The sequence below is a fragment of the Pezoporus flaviventris genome, unplaced genomic scaffold (assembly GCF_033815535.1).
Source record: "Pezoporus flaviventris isolate CSIRO_AGI_PZ_B2104156 unplaced genomic scaffold, CSIRO_AGI_Pfla_v1 ptg000020l, whole genome shotgun sequence".
NCBI classification, from domain to species: Eukaryota; Metazoa; Chordata; class Aves; order Psittaciformes; family Psittacidae; genus Pezoporus; species Pezoporus flaviventris.
The window spans coordinates 8,271,046-8,297,536 of record NW_026892568.1 but is presented as its reverse complement, the minus strand read 5'-3'; the positions used below and the strand labels follow the sequence as shown (position 1 = coordinate 8,297,536).

The 26,491-nt window shown below is 51.6% G+C and overlaps 1 long non-coding RNA gene and 1 other non-coding gene across 2 annotated transcripts; one reads left to right on the top strand and one right to left on the bottom strand.

Moving 5' to 3' along the window:
* Window positions 1-18,512: 18,512 nt before the first annotated feature.
* LOC133270397 (uncharacterized) lies at window positions 18,513-19,815 on the bottom strand. Its single transcript, XR_009743758.1, has 3 exons — window positions 19,750-19,815; window positions 18,858-18,980; window positions 18,513-18,687 (listed from the first exon to the last, which is right to left on the bottom strand). It is a non-coding gene; the product is annotated as an uncharacterized LOC133270397 (long non-coding RNA).
* Window positions 19,816-21,992: 2,177 nt separating this feature from the next.
* On the top strand, window positions 21,993-22,172 carry LOC133270465 (small Cajal body-specific RNA 16). The gene has a single exon (XR_009743788.1). It is a non-coding gene; the product is annotated as a small Cajal body-specific RNA 16 (non-coding RNA).
* The last annotated feature ends 4,319 nt before the right edge of the window (window positions 22,173-26,491 follow it).

Sequence of the window (26,491 nt, the reverse complement as noted above, 5' to 3'; positions counted from 1 at the left end):
CCTAAAGTGAACCATGCTGGTAGAAAAGCATTTGTTCCTTAAGGGATGGGGTTTGGTTTGGTTTTCTGTTTTGAAAGGGTTTTCTTTACAAGTTCAGGTGCTAAAAGTGCAATGAATAAAACCAGACTTGAAGTGGAAATGCAGCAACATGGGCAGGTCGACCCAGGTAACTTGCCATGTTGGGTAATTCCCATCACCTGGAGCACTGCTACACAGCCTGGTGTCCTTATGGCTGCTAATCAAGTGATGAGAGCTCTGGGATGATAGGGGCTATTAAAGGCTTGTCTGAGCTACGGCAGCCTTGTGGGGCTGCCCCAAGAGCCTTAGAGCAGCCTAGGGGAGGAGCGCTTGCAGCACTAGGGTGTCCTGGGTTTTCAGGCTTCCTCTGAGTAATGCTTGCATCCATTTGGCCATCACGAGCATCCTGTGTACTTCAAGACACTTGACTCAAGCAAAGGCTGCTGCAACCTGTGGGTGCCAGCTCTAAAAAGCCTGGAATGCCATTATCCCAGCTCATTTCCATGCTGTTTGCTGCGGCTGTGCTTTTGGGATGCAGGATCTCTTCTGGGTAAGTCACGGCACCTCCTCAGTCTCCTCTCCCTTCCCTAGTGCAGGTCCCGCTCCCACTGCATGCACCTAGAGACGCAGACACATCCCAAGGCAAATCCATGACGCCTGGGTAGGAAGGGGCATCACACCAGCCTTTCCTGGTCCTGCAGTGATGGATCCCACACACCCCAGCAGCAGCCAGCAATAGCCAATGGAGCTGACACAGACCCTCCTGGGCTCTTATTCCTATGAATGTTTGCAAATAACTTCTTCTTCCTAAGCTGGCAGTTTCTGCCTCTGTTTTGGGAAGCAGTGAGGAGCCTCTGTCTAGCACCTATTTTCCATATCATGATTTATAATAGGCCAAGCAAATGAAAGTGCTGGAGGAAGAGAGGACCGGTGTGGGTGCTTGATGGCCTAATGAAGTCCCATCGAAGTCCCTGTTTATTGTCAGCCATTAATTCTCCTCTGATTCAATCCCCAAATTACTTTCCCTAGAAGTGAATCTAAATATGAAAATCAATTAAGAAGGGAACAAGTAGCTACATCGGGGAGAGGAGGCAAATATAATGACAAATCACCAGGTTCGTTCTGAGCATGCAAATTAACATTTAGAGTGTATTTTGGGGAAAGGGAGCTTGGAAATGCTGCTTCGCAGACGGCACTAAATCAATTTTCCAAGCGTGAGCGCTAGAGATGCTTCGGAGTTACCGAGAGCTCCGTCTCGGGGTAACAATATAAAAGAGACACAGAAATCAATGGTGATAATTAATTAAACAGATTCTGTTCGGTCTGTCTCCTTCCAGTCAATGCAAAGAGAAAATCGGAAGTGGCTGAGCTTTGCATTTCCACTCGGGTTGCGCTGGGACAAAAGGAATGAACGTTCATAAATCGCTGCTGTGGTGTTGGAGGGGGGCTTTGCAGTTAACTGCAGGGATTTGTCAGTGCTTTCCCCACTGCCCTCGCAAGGGAAAGCGATGGCCATCCGAAGCGCTCGGACAGCCCAGCCCGTCAGGGATGATGCAATCACAGACAAGAATGGGGAAGAACTTTAAGCTGGAAAACATCCATTTTGTGCCCCTTTCTTAGGGGTATTATTTTAACACTGGTTTCAGCTGGTGCCTGGCTTGACGAGCTCTTAGGCAGAAGCTCTTCCCTGTGAGGGTGCTGAGGCGCTGGCACAGGGTGCCCAGAGAAGCTGTGGCTGCCCCATCCCTGGCAGTGTTCAAGGGCAGGTTGGACACAGGGGCTTGGAGCAAGCTGCTCTGGTGAAAGGGGTTGGAACTGGAGGAGCTTTAAGGTCCCTTCCAACCCAAGCCAGGCTGGGATTCCATGGATATTTGGGGGGTTTTTAGGGTTCCTAAGCAGTTCAGGAGTTTTTCCGGTTTAATGCACAGTGCTGGGGTCCTGCGGAGCGGCGAGCAGGCGCAGCAGCAGCACACCTCCGCTCCATCCAGAAACAGGCAGGCAGTGAGGAGATGGCTTTTAATTATTCAAAACTCATCTTCCCTCCCATTAGAAACAAATGGGAAGCTGTTGGATTTTGGTAATGAATCCCCAGTAGGGTATTTTAGGTTTAAAGCAGAACCTGTCCAGTTAAATGTATCCTGTGGAAATGGATTTGATTGCTCTAATCTTCCAGCTTCAATTTGGTGGCAGTGGTAGCATATTGCCAGACAGAAGGGCTGTGCTAAGAATATGAAAGATAGAAAATAAGGAACAAAAATGGTCTCTGGCAGGTTTTGCCTTTGGTCTTTGCTTCAGCAGTGAGAAGTGGGGTTGAGGGGCGAGAGGAGCTGTGGATCCATGGCTGCAGCATCCATCTGTGTTTGCCTGGCTACCCAAACCCTGCCAAGCAGGGTTTCCCCACAGAGCTGGGAAAGAGCTGCACTGATTCATCAGACCTATTTCATGTACAGGGTGCTGTGGGGTAAGCCGTGCCAGGGGAGGTTTCCTGATTATGCATGGGGAAACTCAGCCAAGGGTGGTGGCTTGGCTGTCCTGGGGCCTTCATCACCCATCCCGGGAGCATCTCCCCCAGCTACCCCAGGAGCTGACATCCCTGGGCCTTTGGCCCAGTAAATCCCAGGTTTTGCCCAACACCTGAGCAGCAGAAATGGGATTTTGCTTGGGACAAAACTTGTGCTTTTCAAACTGGTTCTCCATGAACATAGGGATGGATTTTTATTACCCCCAGGGTGAATCCTTTACTTCCTGCAGGTGGGGTTGTGCTTCTGGATCCGTGGTTACCTTACTAACATCCTGGAAGAATTAATACACAATAGCAGTATCTAAAGCATCTGGAACCATGTCCAGAGGATGCCACTTGAAAACAATCAAACCCTTCTAAGTCCTCCCCAAACCAGTGGCTGGAGCAGTTTCTTGTTGAGCCTGGATGGCCCAGTGAGGAGCAGCTGTCACAGATTTTCCATCCTTTGTGAGGATCCAGCCCCTGGGATCAGCCCCAGATGCTTCCCACCAAGCTGGAGAAATCACTTCATGCTGTGCCAGGCAGCCAGGTCTGCTCAGTACTGAAAAGGAGGAAAAACACACTTGGTGATTTGGAGGGAGGAGAAGGAGAAGTTGCATTTATTATCTGAGGAGAAGTTGCATTTATTATCTTTGTCATGTCTTTTATTAGCACAGTTATAGGGTTTTTTTTCTTTCTGCTTTCTAGTTGTTTTCCCCTAGAAGTGACCAGGCTGCTCCCCATCAGTTGGGTAATGAGGGTGCAAACCCCATTAATGAGAGCTGGGTGGCATATTGCCTATCCAGCCTCTTTTAACCCTCACTGCTCTATCATGGACTCATAGAATCACAGAATGGTTTGGGTTGGCAAGGACCTTAAAGATCGAGTTCCAACACCCTCCACGGGCAGGGACACCGCACTAGACCATGTCACTCAAGGCTTGCCCAACCTGGCCTTGAACACTGCCAAGGATGGGGCATTTACCACTTCTTTGGGCACCCTGTGCCAGTGCCTCAGCACCCTCACAGCAAAGAACTTCTGCCTTGCATCTAACCCGGGCTTCCTCTGTGTTAGTTTAAACCCATCACCCCTTCTACCAGCCGGAGCAAGCTCCCATCCCCAGTTCAGCAGCACGGGCTCAGGCTCACCTGATCCCAGATCACTTGGTGCAAACCCACACGAGCTCCAGGGCTGTGTTTTGCAGCAGCATCACTTGGAGCAGAACTGAGTCTTGCGTGGGCCTGTTGGTTTTTCCTCCCTCGTTAACAAACAAATGTGGATGATGTCTGTGATGGATATTGGCCATGATCTGAGTAGAGCAAGTGATCATGTCCAATTACTTTAGGGGCAAAACAAGGCTCATCATGGTGACTCTGTGCACTGGCTCTGTGCTGGGTGTGACAGGTCGGTGCTTGCAGGGGGGTCAGATGCTGCTTCAGTCCCATCCCCACTCCCCAAGGCTTCTGAATGCATCTGGAACTGGCCTGGGCCACATGGGAGATGCTTAAAATGAAGGAACTTATCTTTTCTTTATCTTAAAATTGCGATGCCACAATATAGGATGATCAAGGGTTTTACGTTCACTTTGCATTCACTTTACGTTCAGTTGCGTGTCAGTTGGAGTTTTTGTTGAGTTCCTGCCCCCAGTTTCCTCAGCATCAAAACTCAGCATCTTCGTCGTGGAGAAGGAGAATAATAACTGACATTTTTAGGCCAGAACCACACACATCACTCATCAGTGCAGCCATTGCTATGCATTTTCCAGGGAAGATGGGGGGACATTCCCTGTCCTATTTGCAACCATCCTTTTGTCCTGTTTGCATTTAAGCTCGCCGTGCCCAGATAAACCCCTGAGCCAGGGGCTGCCACAGCCATTATTGCTCATGAATTTCTTCAGCCTGGAGGGGATGTGGTCCATCCCTCGAGGGATGCTGCTGCAGGGACAAGGCCCATGCCAAGTTGCTCTATGAGACCCTTGCAGTGATAGAAACGTGTCTGAAGGTGAAGTGAGCTTGTGCTTTGCTTTCTTTGCACACAGAGCGAAGACAAAGACAAAACCCATGCAGGGCTGTGATACTGGGGCTGGCTGGACCCAGTGGGACATCACAGAGGAAGAGTCAGGGTCCCCCACCGGCCCTGCTGTGTCCTTTTTTTCCCGCACCATCCATCCCAAAGGGCTTATACAAAGCAACTTTTGTCTATTGCCAGCCTCAAATAAACTCAAGACACTGTTAAGCCTCTGAGGAGAGGAAAAACCCTTCCTAACTCCTTGGATCCAAGCAGGAAAGGGATTACAAGTAGTCCTTAATATTGCCCAGAGTTGAGAGGCATGGAGGGGAAGGGGAAGATGAAAGACCCCATTAACACCCTAAGTATTACATGGCAGGCACAGCAGCACCCTGAAAGCTGGAGAATTTAACCAAGAAACATATTTCATGCTGAATGCCATGAGCAGGAAAGGCACCAGGGCTCAGCGTGGTGGTGGTGGCAGTGAAGCCCATCCAGCTGCTGTTGTGTGAACTGATCCTAATTTTGGGGGTCAGCGGATGAGTGCTTGATCCCGGGGTGAGCAGCCTGGGATCCCGCTGTAGGAGGTGGCAGCTCTGGGATTGTCCCAAAGCGTGTGATGTGTCCTCCCTCTGCGGTGGCAGCATGGGGGCACAAGGACCATTTGCACACAAGAAAGCAGCTCTTTGGGAAGGAACAAATGTAGAAAGGCCTGGTAAGGGAACAGCCATGGGGGAATCCCTCTGTTAAAGCCCTGGGGTAACGGTCCTGCAGCCATCCAGCTCCTGGCTTGCACCTATGGGGATCCCAGCCCCAGGCTTCCTGTGTGCCCTTCCCTGGCTGTTTTCCACAGCAATCATAGAACTTCTTGTTCCCAGCAAAGATGTTCCAAGGGGAATTTGCTGCTTCTTTGCTCTGCCACCTTCTCTCCCTGCCAGCCCTCTCCGGTGTGTGCTGGGCTTGAAATTACTCATCCCTCCCCTTGTCTCCGGGCTCCATCAGAGGAAAATTGGTTGATAGCTTTGCCTTCAGCTTGAGTAACGCAGTGCTAATAGCACAAATGGTTTTCTTTGCCATCAGGACACAGGGTTGGGGTGGAGAGCTGACCTATCTGGATCATCAGCTGTGCCTAGAGATGCCGTGTGTTTAAGCTTTCCAGACAGCGAGTGTCAGCTCCATCCTCCTGCTTCATTGGAGTGTTCAGTCCCCTGCTGCCACCCCCTGAGATGCTGGGGGAGCATTTGGGCAGCAGCAGCATCATCCAGCCCAGACCATGCCATAAGGATTTACCTACCACGTGAACCCTTGCAGGGGTTTTTCTGTGGTGCAGCCAGCCCACAGCCCACATTGTCGGGGCATGGGGGGCTCTCAGCAGCAGGAGGGATGCATGGAGAAGAGCAAGAGGATCTCAGGGGGCATAAGCAGAGCTAGCGCTGGCTGCTTAAGCCAGAGCAGGCATTTACCTGTGTCTTCCAAATGTGTTTGCCCCACCTGTCTTTGAGCCTCTCTCCTTTGGGCTGGTGTTGGGGAAAATCTCTTGGACAAACATGGGTGTTAGCAGAGAGCAGCACTGATTGCGGCTGGAATACCCCTTTGGGAAAAGGGCTGGGACACCCAGGGCACTGCAGGGGAAAGCAGGCTGTGATCTTTGTTTCAGGGCTGTGAAGCCAAAGTGAGCAGGAGCTGTGGGTATCCTGTGCCTTCAGGCAAGTGCCTCAGTGTAGCAAAGTCCCCATTTGACTTAGAGGACCCCGGATGCTCCCAGAGCAGTGAGGCAAGGAGGAATAACCTCTCCTTTGCTGAAACTTCCCTGAAAGAGCTTTGCAAGCACCAAAATAGGAGATTTTCCAATTAATAACTGCAGGTAGTGATTGTATTTGCTCAGCTGTGCCTGTGTCTCTGGTACCTTGCTGATTCACATCAGTGAGCAGCCACTGCTCCTCACTCAGGTGAGAACCAATGAAACCTGTCTCCATCCCTTCCCCATGCTTGGTTTTGGCCTCAGATCCCAAATGGGCAGCAGGGAGCTGACTATTGGCCAGGCTAAGGTGATGGTTCCCATTTTGGACATGGGGTTTGGCTCTGCAATGAAGCTGGGTCCTGCCAAGGGAAGCTGGAGATGGGTAAACCTGACCTGCGGGGACCCCCATCGCCCATGGCTTTTCTGACACTGGGGGGTTCAAGGCTCTGCTTAACACTTCCAACGTTTTCCCTCTCAGGGACACCAACCGGGCTTCTTCAGCTGGTGTTTTAGTGCTCAGAGAGAGCAGAAATGCAGCATCTGTGCTGCAGAGCCTCTGCTTCCAGCCCAGCCCAGCTGATGAAAGCTCCCAGGGACTTGCTGAACCCTGCTTGGATCCAGCACCCGGCTTCTGCCCAAGCCCAGCCACTTCTCTGGCTACTTGTGCTGCCTTCTGCTCAGGCTTAGCTCTGCAGATGCAGTGTGTAGGGAGGAGGGGGTGTCCTGCATCTTAGCCTGAAATTCCTCCTCTCGCCACTACAAATAGCATATATATGTGTGTATATGTGTGCGTATATATATATGTGTGTGTGTGTGTGTATGTGTGTGTATATATATATATGTGTGTAGATATAACCAGCAGATTGGCAAGCTGATATCCAGTCATGCACTGTAGAAAACATAGGTTTTCTTAACATAGACTGGTTTGTGTTGGAAGGGACCTTAAAGCTCCTCCAGCTCCAACCCCTGCCTCGGGCAGGGACACCTTCCACTAGAGCAGCTTGCTCCAAGCCCCTGTGTCCAACCTGGCCTTGAACACTGCCAGGGATGGGGCAGCCACAGCTTCTCTGGGCACCCTGTGCCAGCGCCTCAGCACCCTCACAGGGAAGAGCTGCTGCCTAAGAGCTCATCTCAGTCTCCCCTCTGGCAGGTTAAAGCCATTCCCCTTGGCCTGTCCCTACAGGCCCTTGTCCAAAGCCCCTCTCCAGGTTTCCTGCAGCCCCTTCAGGCACTGTAAGGCCAAACAAGTGGGATTTCCTCAGCTGGACAAACTGAGGCACAATCCAGCTGGCTGCTGCCTGGAGTCACTGGGTGCACAGATGGAGGTTGCTCACATTCATTCACCTACCGCAGCAAAGGGACCATCCCTCACAGCTGCTCTCCTGCCTGCTCTGCCTGTCAGGCTAGGGCTGCAAATGCTGCCAGGTCACAGACCCATGTGGTGGTGCTCCAGGGCCATGGGGGTTCATGGGTTCATGAAGCCAATCTGCTCTTTACTTCCATGTGCGAGCAGCAGCTACTTGACAGTTTATTCTCTGCTTGGGTTCATCACTCATGTCGGGTGCAGCATGAGCTCAACTGTGCAGAGCAAACCACATGCAGATGGGGGGAGAGCATCTCCTTCCGTGCCCGGTATGCTGCTTAGTCCAATGCTACATGAAAAATGAGCTCTGCACAGGACTCTCATGGGGACGGAAGGTACCGGTGCGAACTGGGATTAGGGTTTGGGCTTGGGGGTTATTTTGCCCTTTATTTCCATGGGGAATGGAAGCAGGAGTATCATGGCTGCAAAGGCAGAGATTCCTTGGAGAAGATCCAGGCTGGTTTGACACTTGCTTGCCCTGAATGACAAGAATTAAAAAGAAAAGGGGAAAGAAAATAACAAAACCAGAAAGAAAGAAATTCCAGCAGCCGCTGCTCCTGCTCTGTTGTTGCTAATCCAACAGCTGAAGGTTTATTTGCACTGACTGAGCTGAAGTGAGCAACTTAATTCCCTTTTAATTCTCTTCAGAAGGCTTCAGAAAGCCTAAGAGCTGGTTTTGTGCATGCAATTAACTCGGAGGCAGCCCCCAGCCCTCCTTGCACCAGGGATTTGGTGGTGGTGGCTGGGGTTTTATCACCTCTTCCCAATAACAGGAGCAACTGGAGCCTGGGACCAGGACTGATGGAGCTGCTGAAGATTAAGTTGTTATTTCAAGAGTGCTTTATGCATTATATCCTATAGTGATAGGGCAAGGGGTTAAAACTTCAGCAGGGGAAGTTTATATTGGATATAAGGAGGAAGTTCTTTTCCTGTAAGGGTGGTGAGGCACTGGAATGGGTTGCCCAGGGAAGTTGTGAATGCTCCATCCCTGGCGGTGTTCAAAGCCAGGTTGGATGAAGCCTTGGGTGCCAGGGTTTAGTGTGAGGTGTCCCTGCCCATGGCAGGGGGTTGGAACTGGATGATCTTCAGGTCCTTTCCAACCCTAACCATTCCATGATTCTATCCAGGCAGTGATGGCAGTGCAGCTGCCTGGGTGGCCTCGCTCTGTCCCCCATGGCACAGTGAGGATCAGTGTCAACCCCCCATATGCCATGGGACCACCCTGGAATTTGGCAGCCAGGGCTCATCCAACCGTGTCTCTTTAGAGCCTCCCCCCCCCGCTGTGGCTCCAAGAGGCATTTTTTGGGGGGGGTAATAAACTGTAAATCCTACAGATCCCCGTGAGCATCCCCGGGCTTGCTGTGGACGTGTGTAAGCTGCTCAGTGCTGGCTTTTCCTTGACGCCCTGGGCTGCAGAGCCCCTGAGACTCTCACATCCCTGCACACGCTGGCTTATATCCTATGAAATCCAGCAGAACATCCTACCTTGCTCTGCCCCAGGTTGGCAGAGATTACTCTAACCCATCAAACTCATCTCCATCCAACCCTGGTGGATACAGGGGAATAGTGTTCTTCAGGAGCACCTTCAGCAAATGGCCCATTTAAAAAGAACCCCAAAAATGAAACCAAACCAAAAGAAAAAATAAATAAACACCCCAAACCCCACACTTTTTTATAGTGAAAATCAAGTCTCTTTTAATCAGTGTGGACTTCCAGGTGGGTTTCTGTGTGTGGGTCCTGCCATGCAGGAACCGCTCCTCTGCAGCCCTCAGAATGCTGGGAGATGTTTGTAAGAATCTAAATGGGATTGGAAAGTGCTTTTTGGTATTTGCAGGATGTGATGTGTAGGACCTGGGCGTCAGGCCTGGAAACAGGGGGGATAAACTGAGCCCCCAGATTTGAACTGAGGAAGATTGGCAGGAGAATGGGGGTTTTACCCTCCTGTAATATTTAGTATCTGTGAGCCTCCAGCCCCCAACTAGAGGTGGTCCAGAATGTGATGGGAAGTGGGTTTTTTTTTTACTTGAAAATGTTAATTCCAGGGGGATATTTGTGAGGAAGAGGGTTGGTCTTGATGTGGGTTGGTGGGGAGGCTGGGGAGTTATTTCACACTCTGCCTAAACAATTGTGCACTGGTGGTGGGAAACCGCATCTCCTTGGGACGCTGAAGCCCATGTGTTGTAACTCACTAAGCACAACATCAAATAGCTCTGCTTGGCTCACTGACATCGCTTACTCCTCACTTGCCATGAAAAGAAGGCGTTTGTTATTTATTTGTTTCAATGCTATGGGCTCAGCTCGCTGCAGAGGGGATCTGCTCCCATGTGGATGCTGCAGCTGGGGTCCAGCAGCAAAGCTCCTGGTCTGGAGATGGAGGATGCAGGTTCAGCTCGGTCAGAGGAGCCAGGTCAGGAGCTGTCCTTTGCCCTGCTCACCCTGTGAGCAACCCAGCTTGGCTCAGGGCTGCACCATGACCTGTGGGAAAGCCAAAATAGCCCTTTGTGTTTGGGGAGAAACCTGTTGCAATGGTAAAGCAAAGGATCCATCAAGACTTGGGAAGGGAAGGATACTTTTAGGAAGATGTTAAACAGTTGACTTAGAAAGTGGGGGATGCTCTTAAGGGGATGTTAAATAGCTGATGCATTACTGCCTGTAGCAGGGCTTTGGGTACGGTGCAGAACCCAGGCTGACTGCACGCCAGCCTGCGGGATGGTCCATGCAGCTCCATCAGAAGCCCTGCATCCCACCCCAACCTGCACACTAACAAGCTGCACATAGAATCATAGAATAGTTAGGGTTGGAAAGGACCTTAAGATCATCCAGTTCCAACCCTCCTGCCATGGGCAGGGACACCTCACACTAAACCATGGCACCCAAGGCTCTGTGCAACCTGGCCTTGAACACCGCCAGGGATGGAACATTCACAACTTCCCTGGGCAACCCATTCCAGTGCCTCACCGCCCTCACAGTAAAGAACTTCCTCCTTATATCCAATCTAAACTTCCCCTGTTTAAGTTTCAACCCGTTACCCCTTGTCCTGTCACTACAGTCCCTAATGAAGAGTCCCTCCCCAGCATCCCTATAGGCCCCCTTCAGATACTGGAAACCGCCTGATTCATTTCCCTTGCTGTTTTCACACAACACAGCGCCTAACGAGGAGCAATTGCCTGCTCTGCTGAAGGATTCTGTCACCTTAGAGCCAAGGATGGGAACGGGGATTCCTGACACCCTTGTCCATAAGGCTGGGAGGTCACCCCACATCTCTGATGCGTGGGAAGCCTCTGAACCCGTGCCTGCAGGTGGCAGGTCACTGTAGGTGTCCCCACGCCTTGCAGTGGGATGCCCATACCCAAGGACCCCACTTTTCCTTCCCCAGCATTGCGGCCAGGATCAGCCCTTCCCAAGCCAAGCCCCAGCTCCAGTCTTCACTGACATCTAGTGGTAATGGGGACGCTTAAGAGCTCGCAGGGGGCGGCCGCTGGAAGCTAAAACGAGGGGTGCAGCCTTTCATGCATGTCCCCATCCCGGTGGGATGCCACCCACTGGGGAAAGGCACTCTCGTGCTGCACTCTCCAGGCGAGGGACCTTGCAGATGGTGTCCCTGCCGCTAGCTCGGCTCTGCAGATCAGGACATTGAGATGGGAAGGGGGTGCGTGGCCTTAACCCGTGTGCCTGCCTGACTCGGTCATTTTACCTTGAGATTATGAGAGGGAAAGCTTCATCCTCCTTTGTGCTAAAGAACATAGGAGAAATACGCTTTCTAATCTAAGGCACACGGCAGCAGTCATTGAATAGCCCAGCGTGAAAAGGCTTTTCAAATGTATTGTCTAGGGTGGAAAGACTTGCTCCAGGGCTTCTTAAATGTAACAGCAAACCTCCCTGGCTCCACTTACCTGCTCTGTCACCCTTCTCCCTGCTCCTCCTGCAGCCAGGAGCACGGCTGCCCTCCTCAGCAAGGAAGGGTTCTGCAACTTGCTACTGGGGCATCAGTCACAAGGGTGTCCCACGTATTTCCCATCTAAAGGAACGAAAAGCTTTGGCATGACAGGCCAGCCTGGCTCAGCCTCAATCTGCTCAAATTGAGACAAAAGCTGGAAAAGGGGTAAAGAAAAGTAGCAGCAGGAAAGACAGCTCTGGGGCGCTGAAAATAATAAGGATGTGGACCTTTTAGAGTGAGTACATAGGAGGCCATGAAGATGCTCCGAGGGGATGGGGGGATTCTGTGGCTGTTGTGGCTTATGCCAACGTATTTTTGCCTCTGCTCTGGAGCCAGGCTGAGAGAGCTGGGCTGGGTCAGCCTGGAGAAGAGAAGGCTCCTGAAGGGAAGCTCCAGTGCCTGAAGGGGCTACAGGAAACCTGGAGAAGTACTTTGGAGAAGGGCCTGTAGGGACAGGCCAAGGGGAATAGCTTTAACCTGCCTGCAGGGGTTGGAACTGGATGAGCTTTAAGGTCTCTTCCAGCACAAACCAGGCTGGGATTCTATGATGATGTTGAGGTTAGGGGCCGAGATGTGCTCAGTTCCACAGCAGTGGATTTCTCCCAGTAGAGGTGAGTGATGCCACCTGAACATACAACCCCACCAAGGACAAGGGATGCTGCTGCTCTGGGACCCACAGACCCAGTCTGTCGAACTGGTGCAGTCACCCAGTGCAACCCATCCCCAACAATGCCTGCGGGTGTATGAGCTTTTGAGGCTGGAGCTGACCCTTGGACTCACGTTATCTCCTCCTCCAAATAAGCCCCAAAACCTCATTGACTTTATTGCAGTGCAAACACAATTCTACAGCTTTGTTTAACCTGCACTGTTCTGAACTTCCCTCTACAGGTGCCACAGAGCCCAACTCAGCCCTCACACTGCTCAGAATTGCTTATACAGGAACACATTATTTGATAGGAATCTGCCTGAGTTTATTCTTCCCACTGAACATCCTTATCTGTGCTCTGGGTGTTTGTGTGCACTCAGGGAAGTGGTTCCTTTCCATTCAGCTGCTAGTGATTTGGTGAATTCATTGCCCTAGGAGGACTATCAGATCACAATGGTCCAGCCACCCCTTTTCTGCACAGCAAGGACAGGAGTTAGCAGCTCACAAGCCCCGTTCTCAGCTCCGTGGCAGGAGGAGCAGAGCAAAGGGAGCCTGACCCCACTCCTAAGGGAAAGGTGAAACTCCTAAGGAGCTGGGCCCCCCCTTCATGCCCATGCACCTGATCTACAACGATATCCCATCTAATTTACTGATTTTCAAGTAAATTAAGTCCTGGGCAGACCTGGAGCCAAGTGGCTCTGCTACAAAATTCCTGCGCTAAGAAGCAGCAGCTTGCCAAGGAGGTGGGAGCCAAGAGCAGCTGGCAGCCGTGTATTCCCATTGCTCAGTGCAGCCAGAGCCCAGCATTGCAAGGCCTGAGGTGTTCCAGGCTTGAAGCTAAATGCTTTTTTAATGGGATAACATAGCCGTGATGGTTATTTGAGGCTCATGTTCTGCATGCAGGATGGGATTCTTCCTTAGTTCTCTTTCTTTTCTAATTCACCATTGGGAAGAAGTAAATAAAAGCCTGTAATCTCCATCCAGCAGGCACAGAGGAGATAAGCTTCAGGTGCCTCCCAGCCCTCCTGGAGGAGTTTTGTTCTCCCACCTTATCTCCACCTCCAGGTCACATCATCAGGGCTTAGCGCAGGCCCTGGGGGGAGCACAGGGTGCTGCTGTCCCCATCCTGCCCTGGGCAGGGTGCAAGGGGAGGCTCAGTCCCAGCAGTGCAGCAGCGTGTTTCCTGGTGATAACCCTTCTCCCAGGCGCTGCGGCTCAGCTGAGACGCACAGATGCTGCTGGCAACACCAGGAGTGCCTGGACCATAAGCCCGCTGGAACACGCATCCCTGGAAGGATTTGCTGTGCATGAAGCAAACAGTTTTTGCCCATTTCTTCAAGTATTGTAGCTATCAGCGCTAATTATTGTGTGTTTTAAGCCATCCATAACTGATCTATCTTCAAAGCTTCAATGTCTTGCTCTAATTCTTCCACATTTTTATTCCTTTTATTTTCTCCCTTTGAACTCCTGCAAGGGAGCCTCTGGGACTCCACAGCTCTTGCCTTCTGTTTGCTTTTAATCAGCTTGCTTTTCTTCCTCAAAACAAAGACAAATAATACTGCAACGGCTTCTCCTCGGAAATTTCTCTACATAGAGAAGAAGAAAGGGGCAAAGCGTGACTTGTTAAAGGCTGAATTTCCTGCCGATTTTCCTCCCTTTTTGTCTGATTTGCTGCAAGAGAAATGATACGCTCTAATTTAGCTAAGAAAGTGAAGGGCACCCATGCAATTTGGCTGCCTGGGGAACCACAGCAAGTGACTATGGTGAAAAGAAAGTGATGGGGTGTCACATCCTATCCAATGACACAGGATCACCAGGCTGGGGACCCTGGTTCTTAGAATCACAGAATCCCAGACTGGGTTGGAAGGGACCTTAAAGCTCCTCCAGCTCCAACCCCTGCCACGGGCAGGGACACCTTCCACTAGAGCAGCTTGCTCCAAGCCCCTGTGTCCAACCTGCCCTTGAACACTGCCAGGGATGGGGCAGCCACAGCTTCTCTGGGCACCCTGTGCCAGCGCCTCAGCACCCTCACAGGGAAGAGCTTCTGCCTAAGAGCTCAGCTCAGTCTCCCCTCTGGCAGGTTAAAGCCATTCCCCTTGGCTTGTCCCAAGCCCCTCTCCAGGTTTCCTGCAGCCCCTTCAGGCACTGGAGCTGCTCTCAGGTCTCCCCTTCAGGAGCCTTCTCTTCTCCAGGCTGCCCCAGCCCAGCTCTCTCAGCCTGGCTCCAGAGCAGAGCTGCTCCAGCCCTCGCAGCATCTTTGTGACCTCTGGACTTGCTCAAGCAGGTTCACATCCCTCTTGCTTTAGGGGCTCCGGAGCTGAGCTCAGATGGTGGAGGCAGCATGATGGGTGTCTGTCAGTGGCGGCGCCTGCAGGCAGGGCTCAGAACCCTGGCACAGCCTGGGTGCTTGTCCAGGCTGGCCAGGACACAACCCACAGCAGGGGAGTGTCTACAGGGCCCCATTGGTCTCCTTCTTCCAGAGAAGCCAAGCAGAATATTTGGGGTCATTTTTCTGCTCTTCTCATGTTTTCTCCCTGCTGGAGCTCCGTTATCCCTGCAGCTTGCAAGGCTACATCCAAGAGGGACATGTTTTGCCCTTGTAGTACATGAGACTGCTATAAATTATTACCTTCTTTGCATCAATCAGAGCCCGACACAGCCCATAAAGCATCCTGACCCTGTTATTGTGCTTGAACGTGGCACCAGGCTGCTGGCAGAGAGCTGGCCCCGACCCAAAGGAAGGGGCTGCCAGATCAAAGGACACATTTCTCTCCAATGTGACCTCCCTCCCTTGTTCCTAAAGTCATCCACCGCCTCTATGAGCCCATGGAGCCTCCGAGGGAAGAGCTCTGCCCTTGCTGTCACTCATGTTTCTGGATAGTCACCACTTGCTCCAGCTCTGTGGGTACTGTGGCCACCCCTGCACTGTGAGCGAGTGGGCAAAGCGTCCCACAGTATGTGTCTGCAAGGCTTGCAGGTAATAATAACCATCATGTTGTTGTTGTTGTTTAACCCTGAGCATCGAGGTTCACAATCAGCAGTCTCAAGGCAAGACTGCAGCGGGTTCAATAGATTATCCACAAGTGATGTGTGTGGGAAGCAAAGGAGATCCCCTGAGAGCCGCAAAACCTAGACTTTTAATTTAAAACTATCCTTCACTGCCTCGAGCATCTCTCCTGCGAGTCCATTTTTTACTTCCCCCTGTGCAGCAGTAAACAGGAGGTAACAAGGGAGAAGGGGAAAGGGATTGTGTCGCAGCTCTATCTGGCTGATTTCAGTGCTGTAAATTATAGACATAGATGGTACAAAGGAGTGCTGGGATATTAATTCCTGTGGCTGAAAATCACAGACCCTCCGCTTTAATTTACTGCTAAATAATAGATGACTTTGTGAGATACTCGGCAAAGATAGAGATGCCTCTGTAAATCAAACAGTTCATAAGCACTTATGGATTAGTCTATCTTGTATGTGTACTTAAGTGGTTTATATTGCTCTCACAAAGCAGAAATAAGGAGGCATTGAACTGATGTTATCTGGCAAAATAAAGGATGAACCCTGTGAATCAATTGGTTTCCTGCAAATCCTCATCTTCATTTGTAGAATTGCTCTTTGAGAAGTGGGGCTTTAGGGATTCTGAATCTTGTAGAGATGAGCCCAATATGTGCCCCACAGGGGGCAAGGGATGCAGTCAGTGGGGCCATCACAGAGAGCAGCAGGTAGGTGTATATAGGTTTACACATATATAGGTTTATTATATAGGTTTAACACAGCGTTCAGCCACAGCGTAGGAGGAGGAGAAATGGAATGCATGGAGAGACCAGAGAAGAGACCAGGGTTTGGAGCCATCTCTCCTCTTCCTCCATCTGAGTGCATCTGGCACTTCAGGAGAAATCGTGCAAGCTGAAGTGAGACAAGGGCGGCACCAGGAACTCAGATCTGTGGCATGGATCTGCCACGGAGAGCCAGAGCCCTGGCTGGTTTTGCCTTGGTTTCCCTCTTGGCATGCAGAAGAGCCCCCCTGCCTCCCCAGGCTGCCATGCAGGTCTGTCTCCTGCCTCAGCATGGGTTTTTCTCTCCTCCCCGGGTCCATTTGTGCTGGGCAGCAGTGGCAGAGCTGCTAATTGCATCTGTAGGAAAAGCAGGAGCTCTCAGGCAGCCATAAGTAAGATGGATGTTGGGCTCTCCGAGCACAGCCCTGGGGATCCAGGAAAGCAATATCCCGGGAATGCTAAGCTCCAGCTATTTGCAAAGGCAAGTTAGAGTCAAACCGATGTAATTAGAGTCTGAAGTGAAAATAAGATATGGATGTGGCTAGTTTATACTGCTTGTTTGTTATGCAAATTGGCCAAACTCCATAGGAATGCAATAGAAGGAGACTGCAAAGGACACCAACTCATAAGAGGTGCCTGCATTGGAAGTGCGCCATGGAACAGCTCATCAGGGCAGTGAGAGGCAGCTAGGGGTAGGGGGGCTCTGTGAGTGGTGGCAGTGCCTGGCTAGGGCAGGGGACAGCTCTTGTCACACAGGTTTCATGGCAGGATCAGATGAATACCTGCTGGCGTTGAGTCCAGGCCTGCAGGCATGCACACAGCCAAGAAACATCACCCCTGAGATCCAGCTGTCTGGTGGAAGTAGTTAGCATCCTGCACCAGCTTCTGACATCAACACTGCTACCCTTGAGGATGTGCTGATAGGGCAGTTTGGGGAGGACCCGTCCCACTTTGGGGCTTGTTTCAGGTCTATGAAGAGGTCTGAGGGTGCTGTTCTGCAGGCAATTCACGCAGGCAATTCTGAGCCACCAGGCAGCAGAGAGGAGCTGGGGGCTGAGCATGGTTATTCTGTGCCTGAGGAGTTACTCAAGCTCCATGATGTAACGCTTGGCAGCTCGGTGCTGTCTGCTGGAGGATAAATAATACCTGGCCCAGCTAATAGCAGGGAAGCACACATAGTGGATCTGGAAGCAATTGTGCCACAATGAGTTATCACTCCAAAAAGCCCCTGGCAGGAGGGACCAGCAGTGTGGATGTGCCATTATCAGCAGCGTGCTTGCCACTGCTCTCATTGGGTCACCTGCTCTCACATTTATCGGCTGTGGACAGCACCAGCCCTGCTGGCTCCATCTGAATTGTGCACACAAGTGCCCTGCTGGCAGGATGATGGGAGAGGAACCTCCAGCTGGGGATAGTGACAAGGGCCTGAGACACATCTTTCCCCAGCACAGCTGGATTTAGTTGAGGCCGTTTCTCTGCAAGCAGGTGGGTTTGAGTAGCAATTCATTAGATACATGAACCTCATCAACCTGCTCTGCAGCAGGAGACTGGGAACAGGGGAGATGCTGATGAGAGTAATTCTACAAACAAGTGAGTACTGTGGAGTAGGAAATGTTCTCTTTGCTTTCCATGCTAAGCCAGACATCCCCAAGCTTTCAGCTCAGAAGCACTGCAGGCTCATGCTGGGATGCGCATGGATGCTTTGAGTGCCATAGGCTCAGATGTCCAGGTGACATCAACCACCATGAACAGCCCTGACTCTCTCCATTCCAGGGGGATACTTGCATTTTGATCCCTGCTGGCCACATTTTCCAGGCGTGGAATGAGCCAGGACACCTTTATGTTTCAAGCTCTCTGGTAAGCGTTTTTAACCCGTTTAACTCAATGCCTGGACATGCACAAGATCAACTTTCTGGCAGAACTGGGTACCATCCTCAGCGTTTCTGATCCTGCCAACAGGAGAACATGGGAGAGGTCAAAATGGACTTTACTTTCAGGAACTGGTACACTGAAGTGTTTCTCCCCATTGCAGATCTGGAAAAGCTCCAGTGGCAGCAAACCCTCAGCTGTCCCCATGTGTGCTGACCTGATGGATGAGCTGCAGACTCTCAAGCTGATGGTGCCTCCCACCCTCTGCTCCCAAACAGGCACAAAGCCTCAACTCCTTGCTCTCGGGAGCCACATGCTGTATGGAGCCAACATCCATGCATCCCATGGGATATTCTGCAGCCATGGTAGTCAATGGCCCCACCAACACAAACCGCAGCACTGCAGTCTGCTATGTTCCAACTCCGAACACAGGAGGATCCAATCCCGGCAGGACCAGGCTCCCAAAGGCTGATGCTATTTTGTTTTGCTAGTGCTGTTGAAAGCCAGGGCAGCTCTGATTTGCCCAGAGCTGCTCGGTTGCAACATGGCACCGCAGGGAAGGGCTGTACAGAAAACCACATCTGACAGTGAAAGCATTTTGCTGGAGCGCAGCATGAGAAAAACAAATTACTATGGCATAAACTAGCAAATCCATCATCGGTGAGCAGAGGAGGAGAGAATTGGTTTAAGGCACCACATACAAGACTGTGACAGTAATCATCTAACGGCCTTTTAAATGTCAAGGGGGATGAGCACGGTTTAATAGCAACAGAAACACTGCCAAGCTGGGCGACGTGTAACAAAGCAGATGGATGGATGGATCTACCTATTATGTGCTCCCTGGAGAAAAAGAAGAGGGAGATAATTCAGGTTGATGCTCGGTCTAGTGTGTAAATCTCACAGAGGTAATGTTTTATCAGAAAGGAAAAAAAGAATTAGTTTGTTTCCAGAGCTGTCCCTGCCATCAGCCAGATGGCACAGGTTCAGCTGCACAAATGAGATACACGCATTTAGAGCTGGCTGCAGCCCTGGCAGCATTACACCCAGAACAATGAAAGGACAGGGCTGTGTGGCAGCACATCGGTCGGTGCTGGGCAGCTGTGCAGGCCTGTGGCTCCTGTCAGCAGTGCTGCAATGAAGAGGAGAGACCACAGAAGGGATGTGAGGGGAAGGGGCACCAGCAAAGCTTCACAGCAGGTTGCACCATTTGCCACATCAGTCATGGAATGGTTTCGCTTTCAGGCTCTGCATGTGTGTACCCTGATGTGCTGCACTGAAGGGAAGAGGGTGTCCAGAGCAGACTGCCTGGCTGCTCCCAGAGGCTCCCTGCTGGGCTGGTGCTAAACAAAGTTGTGAGGGTCTCAAGCTCCTCTCACTCAGTTGGAAAAGCCCATCCCTTTTGTGAGGGTGCCCAAGGTCTGGCTGGCTGATCCTTGGCCTTGCAAGGAACGCCACATGGCCACTGCACACAAGGTTCCAGGGTCCGTCCTCAGGCTCTTCCACCTTGGATCCCTTCATATCATGTTCTAGTATATGGCTACAAAGAAGATGGAGACTCCCTTTTTACAAGGAGTTCCATGGAAAAGCAGAGGGGTGATGGGCACAAGTTACTCTTGGGGAGATTCTGACTGGAACAAGAGGAAAGTTTTTCACACTGAGAACAAGCAGTCACTGGAATAATCTCCCCAGGGAAGTGGTGGACTCCCCAGTGCTGGACATTTTTAAGATCTGCCTGGACAGAGCGCTGGGATATCTAGTCTAGGCCATGCTTTGCCTGGAAAAGTTGGACCAGATGATCCCCGAGGTCCCTTCCAACCTGGAATTCTGTGATACTATGATTCTGACACCAATAAAGGAAAAAAAAACACAAAAACAACCCAAAAACTACTGAGCATTACCAAATCCAACATTAAACCAGCAACCCATGAAAACCTGGACTATGTCAGGAGATGGGAATATCCCTCATTTGTGACCGCTGGTCAAGGGGCAGAAGGAAAGGGCTTTGTACCCATACAGCGCAGAAGCAGGTTTTGCAAAGCCAGCTCCTCAGCTCTGTGGGTATTATGTTTTCATTCATCCCTTCGCATCACAGTTCTGGGTGTAAAATGGGGATCGTGGCCTCTGATTCCACAGGGGCTGCGAAGACGTTCACTGGCATTTGTAGAATGCTCTGCCTGCATATGTAGAAACAGCAGAAGAAAAATCACAAGCAAACAAAGAGTTCAGTATTCAGAGCAGGCTCTGAGCCACGCACAGGCAGCACGGCACCGGCTGGTGGGAGATCAGAGCATTGAATTACCTGCTCAGCCACCGGGGCTGCTCTGCCCTCACACAGCGTGGGGCCAGGCTGCTGGGATGAGGAGCTGTCATTCGAGCCCCTCACTTGGATGTGCCAGCACCAAGAGGCCACATTGAGGTTTTATGGCTGACCTGAGAGCCAGGGTTTTTGCTAGCAGCTTTACCAGCTGCTCTCCCCATCCAGGTTTACTTCTATGATTCAGACCTTTATGTATATTTTATAAAAGGTCTTCTAGAATGTGTTATTGCAGGAATAAAACTAAGGGCTTATTCATTCTGAATGAGCCACCAGGGAGAAAGCCATTGCATGCGGTTTTAAAGTGGTTTTCTTCTGTTTGGTTATTTATACCAAAATGTCTTGGAGGGAAATTTGTGATTAAATTCACCAGTGAGATACTTTCATTCATGCTGCAAAGTCCTTCCCACTTCGCCAGCAGCAGAGCTGTCGGAGCCACTGAAAGCAAAGCACAATTCAGAGTAAACTGCCCAGAATCCTAAAAACAACAAGGCTTGAAAAGCCCTTTAAGCTCATCCAGTCCAAATGCTCCCCAGCCCTGCCAAGGCCACCACTAACCCATGGCACTGAGGCCTCGTCTCCACAGTGTGTGAACACTTGCAGGGACGGTGACTGCAGCCCTGCCCTGTTCCAATGCCTGAGCACCCTCTGGGGCAGGAATTGTTCCTCAGCTCCATCTAAACCTGCCCTGGTGCAGCTTGAGGCCGTTTCCTCTTGTCCCATCCCTTGGTCCTTGGGAGCAGAGCCCAGCCCCTCCTGGCTCCATCCTCCTGTCAGGCACTTGTAGGGAGCCATCAGGTCCCCCCTGAGCCTTCTCTTCTCCATCTGACCCCCCCAAGTCCCTCAGCCCTTCCCCATCACACTTGTGCTCCAGGCCCTGCTCCAGCTCCATTCCCTTCTCTGGCCCCGCTCCAGCACCTCAAGGTCTCTCTTGCAGTGAGGGCCCCAGAACCGAACACAGGATCCGAGGTGCGGCCTCACCAGTGCCCACCACAGGGGCACAATCCCTGCCCTGGCCCTGCTGCCGCACCGGTGCTGCCTGGGCACAAGCCGGCTCGTGTTGAAAACCCCCACCAGCAGAGCAGACCTCAGGCCTGAATGTGTTGGTGCCGCTTCAGCTTGGGCCAAGAGCCGTGTCCGTCCGCCCCGCCCCGTGTGCGGAGGTTTCACCTTTTGCGGGACACAAAACGAACCCCGTTGGTGCTCCCGGGGCCGGATCGGGCCCTGCCGTTGCCATAGCGATGGCTCCGGACGCCGCGGGCCCTTTAAGGCGGTGTCGGGAGGACCGCCAGAGGCCGGAAGTGGTTGTGAGACGCTCTGGGCTGCTCTGGGTCTCGGTGGAGTTCCGGCCTTTCTGTTTCCGGTTGCGAGCGGCCTCATGGCGGGCGGAGGCCGGGCTTGGGCTGGGGGGTATGGGGGGCAGCGGGGGCCATGCGGGAGGCGGGGGGCAATGTGGGGAGGGGTGCGAGGGAAGCCTGGGGAGCGGTGGGGGGGGGGGGGGGTGTAGTGAGGGCCGGGGGCAGGCCATGGGGTGCGGTGCGGTGCGGTGCGGGAGTGGCAGTTGGGAAGGGGGGGTGCGGAGGAGAGCTGGGAGGCTGGGGAAGGGGGCAGGCCGGGTTGTGGTACCCCTGTGGGCGGTGCTGAGCCCGTATGGGGGGTGCAGGGCTGGAGGGGGATGCAGTGTGTCTCAAACCGGCGCTGTTTTATCTGTGATTCTCCGCAGGACTTCCTCAGCCCCCGAGAGGCGGCAGCCCCGAGTGCTTCCATCCCTGAGGTGAGGGAGAACCTCGGGGTGGTGGTGGTGGTGGGGAGGCAGGAGGGGTGCGCCAGGGCTGGGGGAGGGCTGCTGGGCAGTGGGGCCAGCGGGGCCCTCCTCATACCAGCCAGCCTGGCCCTGTGCCCGAGATCAGCTCCCAGGTGGGCTCCCTGCGGGGTCCCTCCTGTGCAGTAACAGGTGTGAGCATCCATGCAGCGTTTTGATGGTCATGTATGATACTGCAAACAACAGATCCCCAGGGCAGGGGCAAACAGCTTTACAGTCGGGTGGTTTCATGCATACTGAATCTTCTCTCGAAAATCACCTAGAACAATGAAACTGATACTGCGCTTCCTTCACAGGCGAGTTTCACAGGTGTGAAAACCAGAACTTAGGTGTGTTGCTCATACGTTTTCCACCTGAATTATCATTAGTTCCAAAACTTTGTTCCCCCCACAATGTAGGGACTGTTAATGTGGTTTCTTTACTCAAGCAAATCGTATGGCTTTCTTGGAAGTTGTACTATGCTCTTCTGTGTATCTGTGGTTTTCTTTACTGTTTGGTTTCTCTTGTACAGCTGGGCTCACAGCTCAGAAGCACATAGGAAGGGGGGGAGTGGGGGAGATGCATGCTGTGATCCTAGCTGCTGACAAAAATGCTTTGCCAAACAAAAGCCCAATCCCCAAAAGCATTTTTCCTGCTTGGTGGTGGTGTTTGGGTGATTTGGCTCACAGCGAGGTCACCCCAGATGATTGCTCCTGTACAGCTGAGGAGCTGACAGACAGTGGGAGGAGGAGGTGCTTCTTAACCCAGCTTTGCCACCAGACTGTGTTGTGTGTGCCTGGAGCTGATGTGTCAGTGATCTCGGAGCTCTCTTGGTGCAGTTTGAGATAAAATGAATTCATATTTCAGTGGGAGACCCTCCCTGCTCCCAGTCCCAGCAAAGCTTTTCCTTTGCTCACTTTGACCCATCTGTGAGCAGTTAGCCCAATAAAAGCAGCAAGAACAAGCTGAGGAGAGACAGCTAAATAACCTAGTATTAATGAAGTTAGGGAAATGTTGGGAGGAAGGGCTGTGTACTTTTGGGAAGGGAAGACCAACTTTTCTCCCGCTTTCCCTCCCCACCTTAGTGGCTTTGTTTGGTGGAACAGCTCTGCTGCGCTGTACAGACCACAGCGTCTGTGCAGAAGCTGCCAGATGTTGTGTTTCCAATGGGATCTTAAAACCAGGGAGAACCACTGCATGCCAGCAGCACCTGAGCCAGAAGGATATGATCGATGTGTCTGTCTTGGGAGCTCTAATATGCTGTTACTGTCCAGTTTCATGCTGTTTTAACCAGATGTGTGAAATTAAACTCCCTCATAAGTTTAATGGGGTGTTAATTTGGGATCCTGATGGTTTAAGGAGCTCAGTGTTAATCCTTTGTGGCACTCCTCTTGTTCATCAGGTGGTGAATATTTTCTACCTGATGTCTCACCCTGTTGATGGTGTGAAGGTAACCACAACAGCATGAAGTTTGGTTTTGAAGGAACACCGGTCATACTGTGCCTCCTCACTAGAAGTGTGGCAGTGTCTCTTGCTTTGGGCCTTCTGGTACGAGACCTGAGTGCTGTGTTGCTGTTACACAACACTCTGATGCAGTACAAGCTCATTTTGTCGCCTCTCATGCTCAGACCAATCCAGGAGGTGAATGCTGTGCCCACAGGCTTTCTGCTGGCCACACAGCTAATCTGTCAGCATGAACCAGTATAAGCTCTGGGCTGTGGTTACAGCCATTCCTGCAGAAATCCAGTTCACGAGGACCCTGGGCTATGAGCTGTTTGTGACACCCTGGTGGGCTCTGGCTCCCTTGTGTCCACACTGAGCACCTCTGGTACCCATGCCCAGCTTCCCTGCAGTGCATTTGCTGTGTCTGAACACCCTGGTTGTTTCTTTTCAGGTGGCTGGACCAGAAGATCCATTCTGCACGATGGTGAGAGTGCTGCTCTTGCAGTCTGGTTACAGCTGTGTGATCTTTTTAGGTAATAGAAAATCATTTTGCTTAGCTAGATGGTAAGCATGAATAAAATCCAGTTCTCAAAGTTGACTTACTGAGATTTAATACTTGCTATTGTGTGTGAACAAAGCAGAAACATTTTCAACGTGCTGCAAGTGTGAATCCAGGCAAGTGGGTGTGTAAACTGCACTGACACTTGCGATTTGTGCCTGGGGCAGACACGCTGAGGGTGTGCAGTGCTGGCTGGGTATGCTCTGGGGATCTGGAGGGGCAATTTACTCGAGTTCAGCAGTGCTGGGTTTCAGAGCATCTCCTCAGTGTACCAAGCTCTAATGCCCACTAGAGGGTGTGGAGCTCCATGGAATGGTTTGCCTTCACTGAAACGGGAAAATGGGAGACTAATCGGATGTGCAGGGAGCGAGGCTGTGGTGGGATTAGGTGCCGGCTGAAGATCCTGCTCTGTGCCTTGGCAGCAGCCCAGCTTGTGCATTACACAACCATCAGCTTGCCCTGCGTGCAGCCAGGAATTGCTCTGTGTGCGCGTGCCCAGGGAGGCAGCCGTGCTGCAGGTTTGATATAGTTAGTACCCACCTCCATTGGGATACCTGGAAGAGGTTGCTTGCAGGGGTCACTTGAACATGTAAAGTTTCCTTTCCTTCTACCTGCATAGTAAAATGTACCTTTGCTAACAGCAAGCAGTAGTTTTTCACTTGCACTGTAAAAAGCTCCTTCTCAGGTAGAGGAGTTTCCACTCCATTTGCAGGTCTCTTAGGCTGAGCCTGAGGCCAGTGTGATGTGAAATGTGGTGAACTCATGCTGCTTGCTGGGTGTGTGTGCTCCCTGTGCTTAGCCCTCTTAGAAGTGCACCAGAAGCTGCTCAGCCATGGTGGCTCCTTGGCCAAGTACAGGGCTTCTTCCTTGCTAAATTTTGCCTCTAAATGTACCATTAAGATTGAATTCCTGAGCAGAATAAAACCCAGTGATGCTGGCTTTGCTTCAGCACTCAACAGTGCTTGAGAAGAGGAACCCAAAGGAGAGACAGGCAACTTTGTGAGTATGGGATTGCTGCAGCTTGAGATGTGGAGGAATGTAAGCTCCTCTTGCGCTGCTGGTAGCAGGTGGGGTATGTGGACATTCTGAAGCTCAGTCTTTACATCCAAGAGGGGAGCAGTTCTTGCCTGAAGGATGGTGTCTGTTGATGGGTGGAGACTGGCTGGAGAGTGATGGGGAGGCAGCTAAAGTGGGGTGGTGCTCATGGGACTGAAAGTGAGGAGGTGAGGGGGTTCCAGTGGGAAGGACGCTCCCGTGAAGCCTTTAGTGCCTTTGCTTTGTTTCCAAGGAAATCCTACATCTTTTTGACCTTGTGGCTTCTGCAGAAATAATGTTCTCTCAGGAGGCTTTAGTTCAGAATGGGTCGGCAAGGAGCAGGTCTCTGCCTTTAAGAAAAATGAGCTTTTCCCCAGCTTCTCCTGGGGGATATTGTTTCTGAATACTGTCATATGCACATGATTGCCATAGTGGTCCCCAGCCCATCCTGGTGCCTCTCCTGGGGTCTTGCTGTGAAAACAAGTCATTACTTGCACTAGAAGCACTGTTCCAGTGAAAGCATCCTCGGGCTGACAGGTACAGGCAGTACCCAGCCTCCATCAGCTTGATATGCTGAGGTTTCTGCTTAACCCACATGCAAAGTGGATTAGAGATTGTAAAGAACCTTCATTTGAGGAAAGCACAATGCACCTACAAGTGGGTCAGCTGGATATTTGGGGCTGTGTAACTTGCAAATCATGCTTAAGGTTCTTACTTGTTTATCATCTGGAGTGACCCAGATTGCATTGTGAAAGTGGCTTGTGCCTGTCTGGAGCAGCATGATGCATCCCCTGTGCCCTCTTGCTTATTCCAGAGCCTCTTGCAGTCTTGGCAAGATTTGTGTGCCCAAGTTTGCTTCTCAGTTGCCCATTTGGTTTTCCTACAACAGGAAGCTGCTGTGAGCCTCTTAAATAGCAACAGGGAATTTCAGGCCAAGCCAGAGGAGGTAGACACCCCAGGCAGTGTTGGTATTGAATGCATGCTTTGGAGCCTGTGCTGTTTTACTAGGTTTGCTCACTAACTGGGCAGAATTAATCCCTGCTGTGGTTAGCTTCAGGCTCTCCAGAAGGAAAATGGTTTTAAACCCTGTGGTCAACAAGGTGCTTGTCCCCCGTTCCCTCACTGCTGTCTCTTGCCTGTGTCAAGGTGGGCAATGGCAAACAGCTTGTCTTTTCTGTCAGTGTCAGGTCTCACATCCCCAGCAGGTTGGTATTGGGCAATGTGAGAGCAGCTGCGAGCCCTGCATGTGCTGCAGAGGGACCAAGGAGAGGTACTGAGGGTGCTGGTGTGTGTGCATGCGCAAGCTGCACCCAGACACGGTGTGGCCCTGAACCAGTGCATTGCCCCAGCTCTCCAAGCACACACCGTTTATTTTCCTCCCCAGCTGCAGAGGAGGTTGTGCTCCAAGTGCTTTGGCCACCACTGTGGCTCCGTGGTGTTGCAAACAGCCTCTCCAAGCATGAGTAATTGTTTGGAGGAGCCTCGTCC